A 6710-nucleotide genomic window follows, 5' to 3' on the forward strand; every position below is an offset into this window, starting at 1 on the left:
TTTTGAAAATGGTGATTTTCAATGGTGTGTGTGTGTGTGTGTGTGTGTGTGTTTTTTTTTTTTTTTTTTTTTTTTAAATAAATAAATAAATCAATAAATATGTTTTATATACACACAAAAAAAAATATTTTTTTTGTTCACACATAAATGTAAATTTGATTTTGTTTGGATTTGTATATGTATATGTAAAGATTCCATAATCACGGGAAGAAGGAGGGGGGAACCGGCGAACAATCCAATAAAACTTTAATTACAAAATAAACCCAAAACAGCGCGACAGCCCCTCATGGGTGACTGCCACGCACAAAAAAAACCAAACCCAAAATAAAGCCCAGGGCTGGTCCTCTCTCATCCTTCATTGTCGTCGCTCCTCTTTTGTATCCTTCCGATCTCCTCCATGGGACTCGAGACCGGTGAGTGGAGCAGGTGTCGCTCATTTCCCAATCACTCCACCGGCCTCGCTCCGTTCCCACGGCTCTCGGCCCTGCCCCACTCGTCACATACCCCCATCGCCCCTCGCAGGCTAGGGGGTACCCACGAGATTGCGCTCTACTCCCCCCCTCCCTCCGGGGGGACCGCTCATGGTGGCTGCGGGAACCTGAGGGTAGGACAGACAGATGAGGCGAGAGAAAAGAAGATGGAAGGATGAGGAGCGACAGAGACAAGAGAGGGGAGAGAGGAGAAAAAAAAATTCTGGTTCCCAGACGCCGCCGCTCGGCCCTCCACCAGCTGTGTGAACTCCTCCGCGGTGCCTGGCGGCAGCACGACACTCCTCCGCCACCCGGTGGACGGCGACGGCTCCTCCGGTTTTGGGCAGCCGGCAGGAGTCCCCCGTTCCCTGCTCCTCCTCATATCATGGGATGGCAGCAGGCTCCGGCCCCCTGGCGAACGGCGGCGACTCCTCCGCTCCCTCACGGATGGCAGCCGCCCCTCCACATCGCGGGCGGCCGGCAGCGAGTTCGTCCATCCCCGGCAACTCACTCCAGCCCACCGCCTCGAGCGTCCATGGTGCCAGACTGCTACGCACTGCTCCATGGCACCGCGGATTCACCCCAGCGGCGAGGGATCTTCGGCAGCACGTCCTTCCTTCCTTCTGGGTTTCGGCACCAGTGTAACAATATAAAACTCCATGATCACGGAAAGAAGGAGGCGGGAACCGGCGGACACTCAAATAAAACTTTAATAACCAAATAAACATTAAAATAGCGCGACAGCCCCTCACGGTCAACTGCCGCGCACAAACAAAAACCAAACCACAAAATAAAACCCAGGCCTGGTCCTCTCTCGTCCTTCACTGTCATCGCTCCTCTTTTGTATCCTCCCAGTCTCCTCCGTGGGACTCGAGACCGGTGAGTGAAGCAGGTGTCACTCGATCATTTCCGAATCACTCCACTGGCCTCGTTCCCATGGCTCTCGGCCCCGCCCCACTCGTCACAATATATTTTGCATACATGTTCACATATGTGTGACATTATACTGCATATATTTACAAATATAAAATTCCATATATGAAAATATATTAAAATAAATATTTACCTTGAATTATGTTCATATATTGCTAATATATATTCCCATATAAATGTGACTATATGAACACCATATATGTTGACATATATTCCCCATCCCCAATATATAAGCGGCAATTCCTTATGTATTATGAAAGTGAAAAAGTGAAAGTGACGTGACATTCAGCCAAGTATGGTGACCCATACTCAGAATTCGTGCTCTGCATTTAACCCATCCGAAGTGCACACACACAGAGCAGTGAACACACACACACACACACACACACACACCCAGAGCAGTGACACACACACATTATGATGCGGCGAGATGGTTAGTGGTTGTGTTTTTGATGCCTTGCTCAAGGGCACCTAAGTCGTGGTAATGAAGGTGGAGAGAGAACTGTACATGCACTCCCCCCACCCACAATTCCTGCCGGCCCGAGACTCGAACTCACAACCCTTCGATTGGGAGTCCGACTCTCTAACCATTAGGCCACGACTTCCCACTTTAATATATTCAGTATATTGTAATATATTAATTAATATATGTAATTAATATATTAATAATATATTCAGTATATTGTAATATATTAACGCAATGTATTATTCTATATAATTACCAATATACTGAAAATTCTTCAATATATTGCCCGTTCATATTTAATAAAATATATTTTCTTTTTGTAAGGATAAAGTTACATGTCGACCACATGATTCATATCTGTGGCAGTGTCCATCTTCACCCTGGGGCCAGAATGACTGTAATAATAAGGATGAAGTGGCCAAAATCACCTGCTCAATTGAGATGAAATTTAAATGACGTAAAATGGTCTCAGTAGTCATGTTTCTTTAAACATAATGTTTATATGTCATGAGTAAACTGATGTTTAAGAAAAGCTAAACTTAGATGGAAAATCATTAAAATGATTTGTGAGGCTTAAATGATATGTTTTCACACTGATATGTTTCACTGAAAGATGTTATGTCCCTTGTGTCCTAATGTTCAGTTATCTTCATGTTTTAATCTCAGATGAGGGGTATTAGGAGTCTCCTCTGAGTCGTCTGGCATGTTTTATTTCACCATCTCCTCACCAGAAATAGTGTTCAGGTAAGTTTTTGACAATATACAGTATCTCACAAAAGTGAGTACACCCCTCACATTTCACCAACCATTTTACTATATCTTCTCAAGGGACAATACTATAGAAATAAAACTTGGATATATTTTATAGTCAGTGTGCTGCTTGTATAGCAGTATAGATTTACTATCCTCTGAAAATAACTTAACATACAGCCATTATTGTCAATATAGCTGGCAACAAAAGTGAGTACACCCTAAGTGACAACAAAGCTGGGCAACAAAAGTGTGATGTTCATGTTTTTGTCTGCTTGGCAGTACCATACAAATGTGTGTATCTTGCCTTAGAGCAGTTGGTGCTTTGAGTACAATTCTCTCATACGGACCACTGGATGCTCAACATGGCACCTCATGGCAAAGAACTCTCTGAGGATTTAAGAATTAGAATGGTTGCTCTCCACAAAGATGGCCTAGGCTATAAGAAGATCGGTAACACCCTGAAACTGAGTTGCAGTACAGTGGCCAGGGTCATACAGAGGTTTTCCAAGATGGGTCTGAGGTTTTAAGAGGCATCGCAATTGTCGATAAAAGAAGTCGAGTCCTTGTGCTATGCATCAGGTGCAGAAGCTGGCTTCAAAAAAAAAGACGCATGAGTGTTGCCGGCATTGCTTTAGAGGTTGCAGAAGTGGAAGGTCAGCTTGTCATTGCTCAGACCATAGACCACACATTGCAACAAGTCAGTTTGCATGGTCATCGTCCCAAAAGGAAGGAATTTCTGAAGCCCGCAAACAGTTTGATGAAGACAACATGTCCAAGAGCAAGAATTACTGAAACCATGTCCTGTGGTCTGATGAGATTAAGATAAACTTGTTTGGCTCAGATGGTGTCTTGCATGTGTGGTGACACCCTGGTGAGGAGTACCAAGAAAATTGTGTCTTGCCTACAGTCAAACATAGTGGAGGTAGCATCGTGGTCTGGGGCTGCATGAGTGCAGTTGGTGCTGGGGAGCTACGCTTCATTGAGGGAAAACATGGATTCCAACATGTACTGTGACATTCCGAAGCAGAATATGATGCCTTCCCTTGAGAAACTGGGCAGAACGGCAGTTTTCCAACATGATAATGACCCCAAACACTGCCTAGATGACAACTGCCTTGCTGAGGAAGCTGAAGGTGATGGCGTGGCCAAGTATGTCTCCATACCTGAACCCTATTGAGCAGAAGGTGGAGAAGCACCATGTGTCTAACATCCAGCAACTCTATGATGTCATTATGGAGGTGTGGAAGAGGATCCCAGCAACAACCTGTGCAGCTCTGGTGAATTCCATACAATGGTGCTCACACAAAATATTGACACTTTGGACATAGTTTTGACATGTTCACTTAAGGCCAATTTATACTTCTGCGTCGGGTGCGCGTAGTAGGTACGGCGTAGCATACGCATTGACGTGTACCATACGTCGTACCCTTCGCCGTATCCTGACGCGCACCTCCTCAAAAATGTAACTACGCGCCGCGACGACGCGGACTGCAAGATCTGTGATTGGTCGGCTTGGTAGTATCACGTTTCCTCCTACGCATTTCCGGAATGATCTTCTGCACTCTGGACCGCCCGCCGTTTTTAAATTCCGAAATTCAGTGAAGAGCCAACATGGAAATGGACCAAGTGATCAAGCGATTAATTGAAGAAGTGAGGAAATACAGCCATCTGTATGACTCCTCTTCGGGAGATTACAAAGACTGCCAGACGGCAGCAAATTCGTGGACTGTAAACACAGGGGAAACCCGCTCGCGTCAACTAGCGTTTCGGCGGTGTAACTGCAGAGCAAAACAGACATATGCAGAAGTATAAATGCTCACGACGGCGTCGCCTATGTGAGTAGCCTACGACGTACACTACGGCGTACACTCGACGCAGAAGTATAAATTGGCCTTAAGGGTGTACTCACTTTTGTTGCCAGCTATATTGACAATAATGGCTGTATGTTAAGTTATTTTCAGAGGATAGTAAATCTATACTGCTATACAAGCAGCATATTTTGACTACTCTAAAATATATCCAAATTTCATTTCTATAGTATTGTCCCTTGATAAGATACAGTATACTAATATGGTTGCTGAAATGTGAGGGATGTACTCACTTTTGTGAGTATATAAGTATATAAGTTGGAGGCAGGTTTGAGGAAGATCTGCCATTCGGGGGAATAATAGGATGGGCACAAACTGCTGGCACTTAGGGCACCCATGCTGATGTTTTCGGACCACCTCACGACCCCTCAGAATCCAGTATTTTCTCCTTAACTCAGCAAAAAGCCTTTCTGTCCCAGGATGGTGCAGGTGGTCATCATAATCCTTTACTATAAGTTTTGTGATAGGATGTGCCGGGTCCAGGAAAACTGGATGAATGGCATCATGGAGTAGATCACTACTCTGATGCAATCTTCCGCCTACCCGAATGTGCCCTGATGCTGGGTCTTACTCTGGGGCAAGGGAGAGTAAACGGCTTGATGGTAGAACGGGGCTTTTGGGTTTGAAGGCAGGCTAAATCATTCCCTGAATTAATCCATCTCAGCTTGTTTTAGGATTGCCATCTCTGCATCACAGTAGTTTTCTGCTGATGGAGGATTTGCCACCCCATGAAGGGAGGTAACCATGCAGTCAAGGAGGTCTTGAAAGGTGGCAAATTGACTGGGGTGAGGGATGGAGGGGTATGGATTGAGGGATACAGCACAACAGAAATTAAGCTTGCGCAGCTCTACAAGATCATTAGCTTGATCAATATTAGGAATAGTGGGCCAGAGTTCAAGGGGTTTAACCCTCTGGAGTCTAAGGGTATTTTTGGGGCCTGGAGAAGTTTTGTCATGCCCTGACATTTGTGCTTTTTTCAGTTTCTTATAAATATCTAAATGGCTAAAGTCTAATCTCACTGTAATCAGCACAAAACTGGGCTATAATAATATGTGAGCAGCATGTATGTACATGATTGTGTTTTTTAGAAAAAAAATGTTATGCGTGGTTAGTGAAAAACTAAAAATGTTAAATCACTTGTATAAGGCAATAAAACACATACAGAACATTGGTTCCCGGGACTTTTGAGAACTGGAGCTTGTAGCCTAGAATTTTTCTTTCTAAATGATGTGAAAATCATCTTGTTTACTCACTTACAGAAAACAATATATTGATTTTAAATTTTTTAAGACACTTTTTGTTGGTAAAAGTCATATGCGAGTAGGCATCAACTATCATGAATTCACACCTGAGAAGACAAAGGCCTGCATAATGAGCTGCATAATGAGCCTTTCAGTCAGCTGTGTCACTGAGAGGGATGAGTTACAAGAAAGAATGTGTATATAATTTTATGTTTGTAGTTTATTTAGAATATATTTAATTATCCCACAACATAATTTAATATTCACTTGTGAGCGCAGTTAAACAGTTTATTAGGAACAATCAAAGCTGACTTTTAAACTGAATTTTCTGCATCATTACTCCAGTCACACAATCCTTTAGAAATCCTTTTAACAATCTTATTTTCTACAAAAAAACATTTATTGTTATATTATCATTATTATTATTATTAATGTTGAAAAGAGCTGAGAATATTTTTTTCAGGTTTTTTAGGGGGGATAAATTGAAAGAACAGCATTGTTTGTTACATTTGTTACAGTTACATTTATTTGTTACATTTATATTATTTACATCAAGCTTTTGAATGGTATAGTAGTGCATATTGTTATTGAAACTTCATAATATTTCACTTGATTATACATTTAGTCAGGAATTATAGTTTGGAAAAAGTCTTTGGAAAAAGTCTAACTAGTAAAATGTTTACACCCTATGTGAAAACTAGTACAAGTATATAAATAAATAAAAAGAGACTTACTCATGTTTATGATCTCTGCTGAATAAAGTGCTTCATTCTTTTTTTCTGAGGAAATCCAAATCTCAAATCCTCAAACACATCACATCTTTTTGGGGTGAATTATGTCTTATTCCTCTCATCGCGAAGCAAACAGTAGAATAAAAAAACTTGAAGAACAATCTCGCTGCGTTGTCTTCTGTTGTGTGGGCGTATTCAAGCCGCGCGCTTCAGTGAAACATTAGAATCTGAAAAGCGTGTTTGGCGCG

Source organism: Cyprinus carpio, chromosome A4 (genome assembly GCF_018340385.1).
Source record: "Cyprinus carpio isolate SPL01 chromosome A4, ASM1834038v1, whole genome shotgun sequence".
Classification (NCBI taxonomy): domain Eukaryota; kingdom Metazoa; phylum Chordata; class Actinopteri; order Cypriniformes; family Cyprinidae; genus Cyprinus; species Cyprinus carpio.